The sequence below is a fragment of the Triturus cristatus genome, chromosome 1_1, assembly GCF_964204655.1.
Source record: "Triturus cristatus chromosome 1_1, aTriCri1.1, whole genome shotgun sequence".
NCBI classification, from domain to species: domain Eukaryota; kingdom Metazoa; phylum Chordata; class Amphibia; order Caudata; family Salamandridae; genus Triturus; species Triturus cristatus.
In genome coordinates, this window is record NC_140579.1 from 663351630 (window position 1) to 663366294 (window position 14665).

General features: G+C 42.7%; 2 long non-coding RNA genes across 3 annotated transcripts in view; both read right to left on the reverse strand.

Annotated features, from left to right (window-relative positions):
* Window positions 1–1292: 1292 nt before the first annotated feature.
* On the reverse strand, window positions 1293–3664 carry LOC146870821 (uncharacterized). Its single transcript, XR_014959456.1, has 4 exons — window positions 3581–3664; window positions 2815–2892; window positions 2116–2226; window positions 1293–1483 (listed from the first exon to the last, which is right to left on the reverse strand). It is a non-coding gene; the product is annotated as an uncharacterized LOC146870821 (long non-coding RNA).
* A 2988-nt stretch (window positions 3665–6652) lies between these two features.
* LOC146870822 (uncharacterized) overlaps window positions 6653–14665 on the reverse strand; it is a 108782-nt gene continuing 100769 nt past the window's right edge. Inside the window, exons 4-7 of one of the 2 annotated variants that reach the window (XR_014979768.1) lie at window positions 9577–9654; window positions 9089–9206; window positions 8884–8994; window positions 6653–8407 (exon numbers count right to left, since the gene is read on the reverse strand). This is a non-coding gene — a long non-coding RNA (uncharacterized LOC146870822). The remainder of the gene's footprint in view (window positions 8408–8883; window positions 8995–9088; window positions 9207–9576; window positions 9655–14665) is intronic. The other variant, XR_014979776.1, reaches the window with a different exon arrangement.

The following is a 14665-nucleotide window of genomic DNA, read 5'->3' on the forward strand; positions in this document are numbered from 1 at the left end:
ACTCAGAAAAAGACAGGTGAACAATATTTAAATCTTGGAAACCTCAAATACGTGAAACAAAGACCAAACAAACAGATCCAAAAATACTGTAGTCTAAAGATCAGTGTTTGCCTTGGAGTTGAACAAACTAGAGGGACGTTTTGTACAGAGAGGCTACTCACAAATGGTTTTAGATAAAGCTGAAACAAGAATCCTCAAAACTTCCAGGCACTCGTTGTTACATAAAACATATAAGAAAAAGAGCAATCAACGAGACAGTGATGACAAATTAGCTTTTGTCACCGCCAATAATCACCAATAGCAGAGCTGCAAATAACTACCAATACCAGCGCCCCCAATAACGACAATACCAGCGCCCCCAATAAAACACCAATAGCAGTGTCCCCAATAAAAAACCAATAGCAGTGCCCCAGCCCCATTAACCATCAATAGAAGTGCCCCAATAAACACCAATAGCAGTGCCCCCACCCCCAATAACCATCAATAGCAGTGCCCCCAATAATCATCAATAGCAATGCCCCAATAAACACCAAAAACAATGATGCAATAACCACAAAACTATGGCCCGTGTTAACCACCAATACCAGAGCTTCTAATGCCCTCCAGTACCAGTTCCCCTACAAATTACAATACCAGTGTATTAGGTGTCTTAATAAGTACAGACCACAGAAATCCCAGTTTACACATCAGTACCTGGGTGCATTACCAAAGCTCCCAATCGCAAAAACAACAGTTCATGGACAGAATGCAGAACAATGTCATACATTCACTCCAGTACAGAGATCTGGGCCTGAATCCATTGTTATGTTGCTCACCATGCCATTCCAGTTTGAACCAGCCATATGCAAATCAGTCTTGACCCTGTGCCTCATGGGAACAGTCCAACCCGAACTGCCAAGCCAGGTCCTCCCTGGGCTGGAGACAAGCATCCTAGGACCGGTTTCGGGGTTTCACCCCTCTTCAGCCAGGATAGCTTGATTCCAGTGGCATGGAGAGCACGGGACCCACGTCTGCGCATACCAGTCCCACTCGGGGTGACAAATGCAAAAACAACAGTTGGACAGAATGCAGAACAATGTCATACATTCACCCCAGTACAGGAATAGTTTTTTTGCTCGCCATGCCATTCCAGTTTGAACCCAGCCATATGCAAATCAGTAAAAATACGGAAACCCCGGCACTCTGGTTGTATATATATATATATCCTGTTTTAGATGTAGATCTCTCAGATTAGAAAAACAAGATGATGTGAGGGAATAACCCCTGACACAGAGAACGTCCAGGAAAGCATGTATGGATCATTCAAACACTGATTTATTCATTAGTGAAATGATCAAGGGCATGAATCAAATCATTGCATCAAATATCAAAAATGTTCAAAAAAATGATTAGTTTTATGAAGTTCTTGGGAGTCCAGTTCTTGACATGTAGAGCATCAGAAACAGTCAACGCGCGTTTCGTCACCACTGTGACTTCCTCAAGGCTGTAGAAGTAATCATAAATACCAAAAATTGGTATGCACATACATAGAAAGAAATCTCTTGTTATATTATATTTTAAAACCACAGACTGTCTCCTTAACCTCTTCAGTGCCCATGACGAGTTAGTCTCATCATGGAGCACGGTCGTGCTGTGCCCATGACGAGACTATCTCGTCATGAACCCCACCCACTAATAAAACGCCCGGCACAGGAGGGGGAAAAGGCGTGGCACAGAAGGGGTTAAATTAAGGCAGAAAGATAAAGTGGAATAGACACCAAAAGAAACGTGACCACAATTATCCGAAACTGGAAAAAAAGAAAAAGTAAAAAAGAAAAAGTGAAAAATACTCAGAAAAAGACAGGTGAACAATATTTAAATCTTGGAAACCTCAAATACGTGAAACAAAGACCAAACAAACAGATCCAAAAATACTGTAGTCTAAAGATCAGTCCCAACAGACCTTCCGTTACAGTGAGTGTAAGAGTGGAAAGATGGGAAGAAACTTTTTGAAAAATGTAAGTTAAGAAAAAATGGAAACTTTTAGGAAAGAAAAATGTTGGGAAAAAGACGGTCCACATTCAGACCTAAGGTATACCCCAAAAGCCATAAGCTATCAGTTATAAAATTAATAACCTCTTTAGTGGAGCTCACACAGGGGGGGCTTCAGTGTATCTGCTCTCCTATTGACTCAGATATCCTGGATAAGTGTAGATTTCCAGGTTACAGTTCCAATATTCGAACCAACTAAGAATGAAGAAAAGTGTTACAACAACAGAAAAGAATCAGTTTCATTAGACATTGGTATCTGAAAGTCCAAGATCTCTTAAAAGATTAATACTTAATAAGAAACTTCTGATAGTTGCTTTCAATCCTTGTCTTTAGTTGAAAAGAGTTGAGGTATGACTTGGGTATAGTAGGAAAGTTCTTTTGGACGTTTCGATGTACTGCATTTGTATCTGTTATTTAATATGGACAAAACAATCGAATAATTACGGACAATTACCAAATAGAATTTATTAGTTTATATCTCTGCAAACATTTAAGATTCTAAAAATGAATGGTAAGCCGTACTTATGTAAACCACACTTACTTTTAATATTCTAAACTCTTTTTGTGTTTTTTATTTCACACAGTCTTGAGTCAAGATTAGATGGAGATCAAATCAGATGTCCCCATCCCCAGATATTACGAAGTAATCCTAAGTGCCAAAGACATATTTGAAAAGCTGAGAATTACTGCATGAAATAATATTTCCCTGATCAAAACGTACAGAAGTTACTGGACTTCTCTAAAAATAACTGTGTTGTAACCCAATTGATAAGCGACACTTACATTTAAAAGTGTGTGATAATAATCGTCGTTGTCATCAAAAAACTGTGTATCCACAAGTTAGGGAACCATGATAAGGCCCTGTAACTCAAAAACAGGAAAAACAATAAAATGAGGAGAAAAAAAATAAGAAAAACACTTAACACCAGTAAGTTTTAACACTCATCTTGTATTCCACTAGCAAGGTCTGTTAACATATTAGGGATTTCCTTATAAATATTCATAAGGTTCAAAGTCCAAGACTCAAGGTAAAACAATAAAGCGCTAGAGAGCAATGCGATATCGAAATTCGAGAAAGAGAACCAAAACATTTTGACTTTTCAAAACTTCTGTAAGACACATCTATTGACCGCTTGTCTGGCTCTTGCATATACCAAATGCAAGCAGTAGGTTTAATTATACCCGGTACAACAGCCACCATTGGAAAAGTGAGAGAGTTTACTAATCTCATATTGGATTTGGCAATACTTATATCTATAAACTGGCGGTTTTAAACACCATCCCAGTTTTGCTTCGTAAATTTCACAACTAAGTCACCATTTGAACGTATATAACCTGTACTAGTTATGCACGTTTTGTAGATCTGCAGCGTGTATTACAAGCAGCGGTAAACGCCTAATATCCCAGATGGTAATTATGCACGTTGAAGTTACACGCATTTCCTAACGGAGAGAAAATGAAACTTGATAGTCTAAGTTTGTTAGAAACATGCTCGCACTAACTCGCTATCTCGCTATCATCCTGTTCCAAAAGCGCCGCTCTCACTCACCTAGGGAAAGGAACCCAATAGTGTCCTGCCGTCCGTTGTGGCCAAACACCTAATGCTCATCTCACGATCGTATTTGAATGGAAATGTTCACCGGAAGATGTTCGCGCGTAAATCTCCTGAAGACAAAAGATTAGAGAACGGACTTGCCATTGCCGAATATACAGCCGCCATATTGGAAAGGAAAAAATATACTTCCTTCAAGCGATTTAGTTGTCAGTTATCTTCGTTCCTGGCCCATTGTGTAATGCATGAAATTGTTCAACCCCCTAAAGAATAGACTAATTTCCAGACCTATTCGGGATATGCAAAAACGGGGATGACTAAAAAAAACGTATCAAAGCCAGCGCTTAATAGAGCGATTTAAAGTACACAGGATTGAATCACAAAACAAAAATACGAACAGGCATTAGACAACTAAAGTGTAGAAGAATAAAAGGAGAAAGAAAGACCCCCAAAGTCAGTAATACCCAAAAGTCCAAACGCAACCAAATCGGATTCACCAGCTACGATCTGAAAAAAATTCTCGAATAAATAGGCCAGAGAGAAAAAGAGCACCATATACAACATAATGCAGTTCTGCCTCAATTGGAGCAGAATCATGATCTAAACAGATCAGACTAGGGATTGTACCAGCTCAATAATACACCAGCACAATTTCGTTGGACTAAACACTTTCAACATTTTTCAGCACGGAGTCATAATGTGAGTTCTCACTTCCTACATTACAGCCTCACACTCGAAAAACATCCTACACAATATAGTAGTTGTAGCATAAAGATGTTAACCACATAATGTATATATTCACAACATTCCTATATGAATCATATACACGTGTTAATACTTTTGCTTTCTGATTTTTTGAAAATACAGCATCACTTTCGCATAGCACTAGGGAAACAGTCTAAGTAGTTCACATTTTATTCAGATAGAAAGACATGTAATTCTCTATCAAAATTTAATCCCTGTTCAACCGCTCTCAATCTAATGATCCATTGCGTTTTTGTCCTGCGTAGATTTAGCAGTCGCCCCCCCCTCTCTGTTGTGATTGTATTTGGGTGATGCCATGAAATCGGATACCCGTCATGCTTGCCAGAGGGTGTGAGTCATTGAAATGCACAGCAAAGGGGTAGTCCATATTGTTGTTTCCGACTGCCCTAATATGTTCTTGAATACTCTCTGTTAGGGGACATAGTGTACTGCCTATGTAAATGAGCCCACAAACACAGATTATGCAGTAAACCACATATCTAGTGTTACAATTTATAAACTCACGTACAGAGTATTTTATTTGAGTATTGTATTGAAAGTCAGTCAGTTTGTTTAAGGCATATGGGCAGACATTACACTGCGTACATTTGAAAAAACCTTTTGGTCTTGTTGGAAGCCAGGTTGTATTCTGACTTATGGGAGGAAGATAGCTGGGACACAGAATACTACGTAAAGTTGTACCTTTCCTATGTGCCACCATGGGTTTTCTTGTAATATGTTTAACAAGTGATTTATCCAGCTGAAGTAAGTGCCAGTGTTTAAGTAGAATCCAGTAAATTGCATTGCTATGGGTGTTGAAACCGGTGACAAAAGCTAATTTGCCGTCACTATCTCGTTGATTGCTCTTTTTCTTATATGTTTTATGTAACAACGAGTGCCTGGAAGTTTTGAGGATTCTTGTTTTAGCTTTATCCAAAACCATTTTTGAGTAGCCTCTCTGTACAAAACGTCCCTCTAGTTTGTTCAACTCCAAGGCAAACACTGAGGGGTCTGAGCAATTTCTCCTAATTCTTGTCATTTCTCCCAATGGGATCACATTAATTTGGGAGCTGGGAGGTGCACTAGTTGCATGTAAAACTGAATTACACGATGTCTCTTTCCTGAAGAGTCTCGATAAAATTTTATTATCCTTTACATAAAGAAGAACATCTAAAAAGTCAATTTCTGTTTGATTGAATTTGTGTGTGAAACTTAAGTTGTACGTGTTAATTTCGAGGTGTTTCACCAATTTCAAAAGACAGCTCTCATCACCAGACTAAATCATAAAGATATCATCTCTGTACCTTGACCAGTATATAATATGTTCAGTCACTTCTGGAGGACCCGGTCTCCACAAATGTCTCTGTTCGAAGTAACCCAGATACAAATTTGCGTATGATGGCGAAAACATCGAACCCAGAGTGACTCCTACCGCTTGTCTATACCAGCTACCTTGGTGTAAGAACACATTGTTTTCCAATACAAGGTGAGTTAGGTCTAGGAGCATTTGTGTATGTTCATAAAGTGTCGCATCTCTCTGACATAAGGATTCACCCAAGACTTGAAGTCCCTTTTCTAATGGTATGCTTGTATAGAGCGACCGGAAATCTAGTGTCACAAAAGTAAAAACATTTGACCACTCTACATCTTCCAATTTATTCAATAGATATCCTGTATCCCTAAGATAGGAAGGTAAGTTGTGTACCAGTGGTTGCAGGTAGACATCAATAAATTCCGATATTCGCTCACTCGGCTAATGAATTTTTGGTAAGATATATAGGCATGGTGCTCTGGGAGAACAGTTAAACAGATATTTAAATTCAATGTCTGAGATGAGCCCCTGTTCCCTCAGATTGGTCAGTTTTTCCCGAATAAGTATGGTGACATCACCTAGTGGGTTACATGTTAGTCTGATGTATGCCTGTCCATCTGAAAGTGGCCTCTCAATCTCCTGAATATAGTCAGTGTTTCGCATAATTACTATATTCCCTCCCTTGTCCGCCTCCTTTATAATAATGTCTGACTTATTAGCAAGAGCTTTCAGAGCCTCATTTTCCTGTCTGGTAAGATTAAATTTAGAGAACTGAGGACATTAAGCTGAAGAATCTTCTAATCTGTGTAAGTCACAGGTCACTGCTTTGTAGAAGGCGTCCACCAAATTGTCCGGTGGTAAAGGTGGTATAAATAAGGACTTCTGTTTGAGGCCACTGTCTGGACTGAGATTGGGTACAATATCCAAGTCCGCAAGAATGTCTAACATTGACGGGATATGCCAGAACAATCATCTAATGATAACAACAAATGCAGATCTTGTATTTCCTTGATTGTTTTATTACATGGTGTTGCTGTCATTTCCACACATTGCACTTCAGCTGTTTTATTCTCAAAGAATTTTTTCAATTTTAATCGGCGAACAAACTTATATAGGTCAATGTGAATACGTGTGAAGTCTGGCAATGATGTGGGACAAAAGCTCAGTCCCTTGCTTAGGACATCTACATCACATTATGTGAGTTCACAATCAGACAAATTAACAATAGTTACATTTTTTTGAGATGATTCACGTAACATACTTCCTCTGGCCTGTACCAAAGATGAGATCTGATTCAATTCTTCAGATTGCGTGAGACCGATCTGGTCATTGCCCCTTCTCTCATATTTGCTCCGGTTTCGCCCCGTTCTTGTTTTTTTGAATTTGGTCTGCTGTAAATCTGTCTGGTACCTTTCCTGAACCGTGTCATCTCTTCTAAAAAAGACGAGGACGTGTTCACATGTACAGGGCCCCTATGCCCTGTATCCACGTGTCCCCCCAAGCTGACTTCACTATGCACACTTTAAATGTCAGGCTCACTTGTGGATGCCACTATCTCCAAGTTATTGTGTTTGATGTTCACAGTGGCGGGACGTGATTTTACCTCATCAAATTTTTGGGCAAACGTGAACACTCTGTTATTTTTATAGCCATTCTCGTCTCTTTTGAGCTTTCTCATTTTCTTGTCCTTTATTTAAAGTTGATGTGCACTTAACACATCCTTCAAGATTTTAAAGTTTTTTTCAGTCGCTTCTTATAAATTAAGATTCTTGATCTCTAACTCTAACTTCTCGATCTCATCTAACAGTTTGGTCCATTTACGTTCCGCATGTCTAATCAAAATATCCATCATGTTGTATGATGATGAAAAAATAAGTTCTTCCCATTCTTTCAGAAGATCGGGATCTAGATCCTCAAACGTTGGGAAGATTATTATTCGTAGGCCATGTGGAACCTGTTTGATATCAATATATCTTTTAAGAATAGTTAGCTCCCACCACCTAGATAGTTCTTGCTTTCTCATTCTTTCCAACTTAATAAACTTTAGCTTTAGACCTTCTTGTTCTGGGTGTGTTTTGTTGGTAGAAATTTTGTCTACCGGCCCTGTGAACAGTTCCCTTATCAGCTGGTCTCTCTCATCATCAAAAGTCGCCATAGTTCGTCAAACTTTTTATGTATGAAACCAATGGACGTAATAAGTCCTATAGTTAGATCCCCTAAATCTGAAGAATTGAGTGCAGACTCCCACACATTGTATCAAATTGTCACATTAGGTAGTGGTGGATATGTCGTCGCACATTCAAACAAGTATTAACAGATAATAGGCTATTTGCATCAATTAAACACGGTCATATAAGGGTCAAACCTATGACAGGTGCCAACTCGGGGTGAGATACCCCACTACCAAGAGTATCAATCACACAAGCCACCAAATGACTTATAAGAAATATACAAAAACGGAAACCCCGGCACTCTGGTTGTATATATTTACAGTTTTAGATGTAGATCTCTCAGACCAGAAAAACGAGATGATGTGAGGAAATAACCCCTGACACAGAGAACGTCCAGGAAAGCATGTATGGATCATTCAAACACTGATTTATTCATTAGTGAAATGATCAAGGGCATGAATCAAATCATTGCATCAAATATAAAAAATGTTCATAAAAATGATTAGTTCTATGAAGTCCTTGAGAGTCCAGTTCTTGACATGTAGAGCATCAGAAACAGCCAACGCTTGTTTCGTCACCACCGTGTCTTCCTCAAGGCTGTAGAAGTAATCATAAATACAAAAAATTGGTATGTACATACATAGAAAGAAATCTCTCGTTATTTTATATTTTAAAACCACAGACTGTCTCCTTAAATTGAGGCAGAAAGATAAAGTGGAATAGACACCAAAAGAAACGTGACCACAATTATCCGAAACCGGAAAAAAATAAAAAGTGAAAAATACCCAGAAAAAGACAGGTGGACAATATTTAAATCTTGGAAACCTCAAATACGTGAAACAAAGACCAAACAAACAGATCCAAAAATACTGTAGTCTAAAGATCAGTCCCAATAGACCTTCCGTTACAGTGAGTGTAAGAGTGGACGAAGGAAAGAAACTTTTTGAAAAATTGAAGTTTTTAAGAAAAAATGGAAACGTTTAGGAAAGAAATCTTTTGGGAAAAAGAAGGTCCACATTCAGTCCTAAGGTATACCCCAAAAGCCATAAGCTATCAGTTATAAAATTAATAACCTCTTTAGTGGAGCTCACACAGGGGGGGCTTCAGTGTATCTGCTTCCCTATTGACTCAGATATCCTGGATAACTGTAGATTACCAGGTTACAGTTCCAATATTCGAACCAACTAAGAATGAAGAAGAGTGTTACAACAACAGAAAGGAATCAGTTTCATTAGACATTGGTATCTGAAAGTCCAAGATCTCTTAAAAGATGAATACCTAATAAGAAACTTCTGATAGTTGCTTTCAATCCTTGTCTTTAGTTGAAAAGAGTTAAGGTATGACTTGGGTATAGTAGAAAAGTTCTTTTGGACGTTTCGATGTACTGCATTTGTATCTGTTATTTAATATGGACAAAACAATCGAATAATTACGGACAATTACCAAATAGAATGTATTAGTTTATATCTCTACAAACATTTAAGATTCTAAAAATGAATGGTAAGCCGTACTTATGTAAACCACACTTACTTTCAATATGCTAAACTCTTTTTGTGTTTTTTATTTCACACAGTCTTGAGTCAAGATTAGATGGAGATCAAATCAGATGTCCCCAGATATTACGAAGTAATCCTAAGTGCCAAAGACATATTTGAAAAGCTGAGAATTACTGCGTGAAATAATATTTCCCTGGTCAAAACGTACAGAAGTTACTGGACTTCTCTAAAAATAACTGTGTTGTAACCCAATTTATAAGCGACACTTACATTTAAAAGTGTGTGATAATAATCGTCGTTGTCATCAAAAAACTGTGTATCCACAAGTTAGGGAACCATGATAAGGCCCTGTAACTCAAAAACAGGAAAAACAATAAAATGAGGAGAAAAAAAATAAGAAAAACACTTAACACCAGTAAGTTTTAACACTCATCTTGTATTCCACTAGCAAGGTCTGTTAACATATTAGGGATTTCCTTATAAATATTCATAAGGTTCAAAGTCCAAGACTCAAGGTAAAACAATAAAGCGCTAGAGAGCAATACGATATCGAAATTCGAGAAAGAGAACCAAAACATTTTGACTTTTCAAAACTTCTGTAAGACACATCTATTGACCGCTTGTCTGGCTCTTGCATATACCAAATGCAAGCAGTAGGTTTAATTATACCCAGTACAACAGCCACCATTGGAAACGTGAGAGTTTACTAATCACATATTGGATTTGGCAATACTTATATCTATAAACTGGCGGTTTTAAACACTACCCCAGTTTTGCTTCGTAAATTTCACAACTAAGCCACCATTTAAACGTATATAACCTGTACTAGTTATGCACGTTTTGTAGAGTTGCAGCGTGTATTACAAGTAGCGGTAAACGCCTAATATCCCAGATGGTAATTAGGCAAGTTGAAGTTACAAGCATTTCCTAACGGAGAGAAAATGAGGGCTCCTGGGGGTGGCAATCGTAGATTGTCCACCCCCGGGCAGCTTCGGGCATATGGCATATTCCTGGAAGGTAGGCAGTCCTGATTGGTTCACAGCTTTAGCGCGAGCATTCTGAGCGCGGAATTGCCGTTGCGCACTTTAGGCAAAAGCATTGGTGAGGTAGGGATATCATTTTTGGTCGTCGCTTGTTAATTTATTTAATTACTTAGTTAATTGGTTAGTTAGGGGCTAATACCACGGAAGCTGCTGCTTCCGTCAGAGAGGCGCTGTGAATATTGTGGGCAGCTGGGAGAGAGGACTTAATTGTCTCGGACGTGCTGGCAGAGGCATGGGTGGGCCCTGAAAGGCAGAAAAGTCAAGCAGCAAGCAGCGTTTCAGCCGCCATAAATGCTTGTCAGTCCAGTGTGGGCTCTCCAGTTACAGAAGGCAGTGACCTGAAGGAATTTCAGGAATTTCAGGAAGAGCCGGCAGGCTCGACATTCCTCTGTTCCCTCAGATGTCCTCAGCTCAGCAAAGGGAGGGAGGGGCAGGCGGTGCACATGTGCAATAAAGAGCTCTTCATTGCTTAGGAAGAGAGGCTTTAAGGGAGCTGTATCTCGTAAGAAAGAGTCAAAAGGTAAAAGATAGCTCAACTTCTCCCTCTAGTGGACGTTTGAGCAAAAAATAGATGAATTTTGCTCAGTATAAAGATTTTGTTGGAATAAAGGACATTTGTATATTTGTTAAGAGGCAACTAAAACCATTGCATCTGAATGCGGAGATTTCTGCAGAAAGGTGTTTGTCACCTATAGTCTCCACTGAATCAGGTGACACTATTTTACAGGAAAAACATACTCCATTTCAATCAGACACTGCACAGAAAGTTTTTTCAACAGACAGCTGACGCCTTGCATAATAATTCAAGGTGTACAAAGTCAGGGAAAGACATAGAGGTTTTAATTGGGTCACCTGACATAAATACAGGTTCGGGTAACATGGCACATGAATCAGTAGTGGAAGGCCAGTGGGTTTGGATACCTAAGGAAATAATGACGTCAGATTAGTTCATTTAAAGAGCAGAGAAGTTCCAGCGGCTGCAAGCTCAAGTGTGTTGCAGTCCAACGAGGGCGAGATGCTGCCAAACAAAATAAAGGGCAGTAAAGAAGCTTTGGTCAGGCCACTGGCGTCCTGCAACGTACGAAGCAGAGAAGGGGAGAATTTAAGCGAATTTTCCTGCTCCGATGGATTCAAAAAGAGCTTCATACTACGCTAAAGCTTTAAATTGGAAAGTATACAAAGGGGGATAGGAGATGGGGAATGCCCAAGTGGTAGCAGGAGGGGAGGCGGTGAGTCGCAAAAGGGGGTGGTAGGAAAAACTTGGGGTGACGATGATTTTGAGTCTGTGGAAGAAGGTGAAATTGAAGATGAGGGTGGGCAAATATAATGCGTTCAGGATTTGTCTGGGGTGCAGGGGGGGCTTACTAAAAATGTCTCCAGAGATTATTTTTCACAGGGCACAGAAAATGAAGTTTCTCACAGTAGAATACGTGCAAAACATCAAAATTGGGAGACAAAGAGAAGACCATCACTCGAGGATGATGTTTCTAACAGAACAGGTGAGGCTCAAAAAGGTCCCCTTTTTAAACGATCACGTGTTGATAAGAACGTAGGAACAGAAGGTGAACATAACAAGGTTAAATTGCACGATATAGGTACGCAGGCGGTTAAAAGAAGGCGTGTATTGTGAAAAGTTTCGTGATAGATCAGTAGCAATATTCAAGTATTTAGACACAATAAGAAAAGCGTCTATGGAGGAGGAGCCTAGCGCGCATCCAAGATGGTCGCGTGAGCACAGGGCTCCCCGGACCCTCTCTGCTCCTCGGAATCTATCCTGAGAATATCCTGACGTGGCTTATGGAATCTGGGAGATAAAGACCAGCTGAGCATATATCTCTTTTCAAAACTCAAATCGGACCTGGGAATCCTGAGTTGTCGCCGTCGGAACTTTTGGGACCCACCCGACGGAGGTGACCGGGGTGAAGGTGACCCGAGGGGCCGGGCTGCAATTGAACAACAGCGGCTTCAGCGCGGTGCCAGTTGCCGATCCACCACTTTCGGTTTCGGTTTTGCACTTCAGGAGACCGGCAGGGGGGTGCGCTCGGGGTGGCGAGGTGCTTCCTGGGCCTCTGAATGAGGTTTTCTTTCACCTGCTACTAGAGTGCCTATCGCCTCGGACCCCCTCTACCGACCTTTTGTGGTCTTCTTGTTGGTGCCCTTACACCTCTTGATTGGGTGTCCCCTTGAGTGACCGTGTTCACATGGGGGGCAAAGGGGGTCCCGAGGGCCGCAAGACCAAGGCTTCCCTCCGCGGGGGAGCAGTCCAGAGCAATAACATGGACCGATACACCCAGGGCAGGGGGCCCTCTGGCGCTGCTGGCCCCCCCTCGGATACTGCGGAGGGAGGCGCGACCGTCTCTACGGAACTATCCCTGCAGGACATTATGGGCGCCATTGAGGGCATTAGGGAAACCATCGCGACGCAATATGAGGCCCTGGCCCGTAAGATTGACACTGTCGCGATTGATGTCACCCTGATCCGGGCCGACCTCTCCAAAACTAACGAGAGGGTCCAGGCTCTCGACACACGGACCTCCACCCTCGGTGCGGAGGTGTCGGATCTGCGGGCCGCGCTTGGAGACATCAGGGTGGTCAACGATCATATGGCCCGGCGGCTTGAGGACTTCGAGGGACGGGCCCGACGCAACAACATCCGCGTCATAGGTGTACCGGAGTCCTCTGACGGCCGCCCGGTTGACCTCGTGGTCGAGGAACTTATCCTGAAGCAGTTGTCCCCGGCTGGCCTAAGTAAGTTCTTTGCCGTGGAGCGGGCCCATCGAGTTCCGGGCGGTCGGCCACGGCCGGGGGCCCCCCCGAGGCCTATCGTGGCCAAACTGTTCTACTACAGGGACCGCGACGCTATTCTGCAGGCCTCACTGACCCACGGCCCGGTTCGTCATGAGAACTCGACCATCAATTTTTATCCGGACTTCACGCAACTGGTCCAGAAACAACGGATGGGATTCCAAGGGGTGAAGCGTCGTCTCCGCGAGCTGGGCCTAAAGTATTCGATGCTCTACCCTGCAAAACTCCGAGTGGAACATGGGGATCGGACAGCCTTTTTTGACTCTCCCGTGGCTGCAAGTGACTGGCTGGACTCTCTGCCGGACGGAGGTGGCCGTCCCGGACCCTCTGCGGGCACCGCGGGTGACGGGTCCCCTTTAGAATGACTTTTGGTCCTTGATTTTGCCGTTTTGCACTGTACAGTCGGGTCTTATTTCACTTGCATATTGTGTTTAACCAGAACCAGTGAGGGGGGCGGGCGGGGACGGGTCCCTTACCTCCTCTGGGGTCTTTTCGTAGAATGGGGTTAGAGGGGCGACAGGCACACTGCAAGTTGGGGGGGTTTTTTGGCCCGCAGGGGTGCAGGGTGGGGGGAGTTGGTCCTGGGGTGGGGTTGGGGGGGAGGTGGGGTTGTTTTGCTGTGTGTTTTTTGTTTACAGGGCGAGGTACTGATTTTTGTCCACATTTGGGAACTGTGCTGCAGGCTGGGGGACCCTTGATCTATTGGGGGGGATGGGGGGGGACGGGTTGAGGCTTATGTCATGGAACGTCAATGGGTTGGGGGACCGTATCAAGCGGGGTGTAGTACTGCAATATTTGCGTCGTTTGACTCCTGATGTGGTGTTTCTCCAGGAGACGCATCTGGTTGGTAATGTTTGTCATGCAATGAACAGGGGGGGATACCGCCTCGTGGCCCATTCTGGCTTCACAACTGGTTCCAGGGGGGTGGGCATTCTCCTGCGAACCTCACTTCCGGTGGAGATCACTAAGATAGTTTCGGATGACAGAGGGCGCTATGTGTGCTTGATTGGGAGGTGGGAGGGGCAGCCCCTTGCCCTGGTTTCAGTTTACGTCCCCCCGGGCCTCCAGAACTCCACCTTCACTGACTTGGGTCGAATGCTGCTTGACCTTCCGGACAGCCTCCTGCTCATGGGCGGGGACTTTAATTCTGTGGTTTCGGGTGAACTGGATCGTCACCCACCAAGGACCCTCCCCGCTGCCCAGGCATGGCTGGGTGGGATGCTGGATACCTTCGGCCTGGTGGATAGTTGGAGATTAATGCATCCGACCCAATGTCAATTCACCTTTCACTCGGGGGCGCATGGGAGTCTCTCTAGGTTAGACTACTTCCTTATGCCCGCGGCGCAGACTGGTCGGATTCGTGAGGTCAGGCACCTGGCGCGGGGTATCTCCGACCATTCTCCGCTGTGGCTTCTTTTCGACACCGGGCCGCGGTCTGCAGGGCGGATCGCTCCCATTAACCCATGGTACCTGCGAGACCCTACGACTCGTGACAGCCTGGTCAAGGCTAT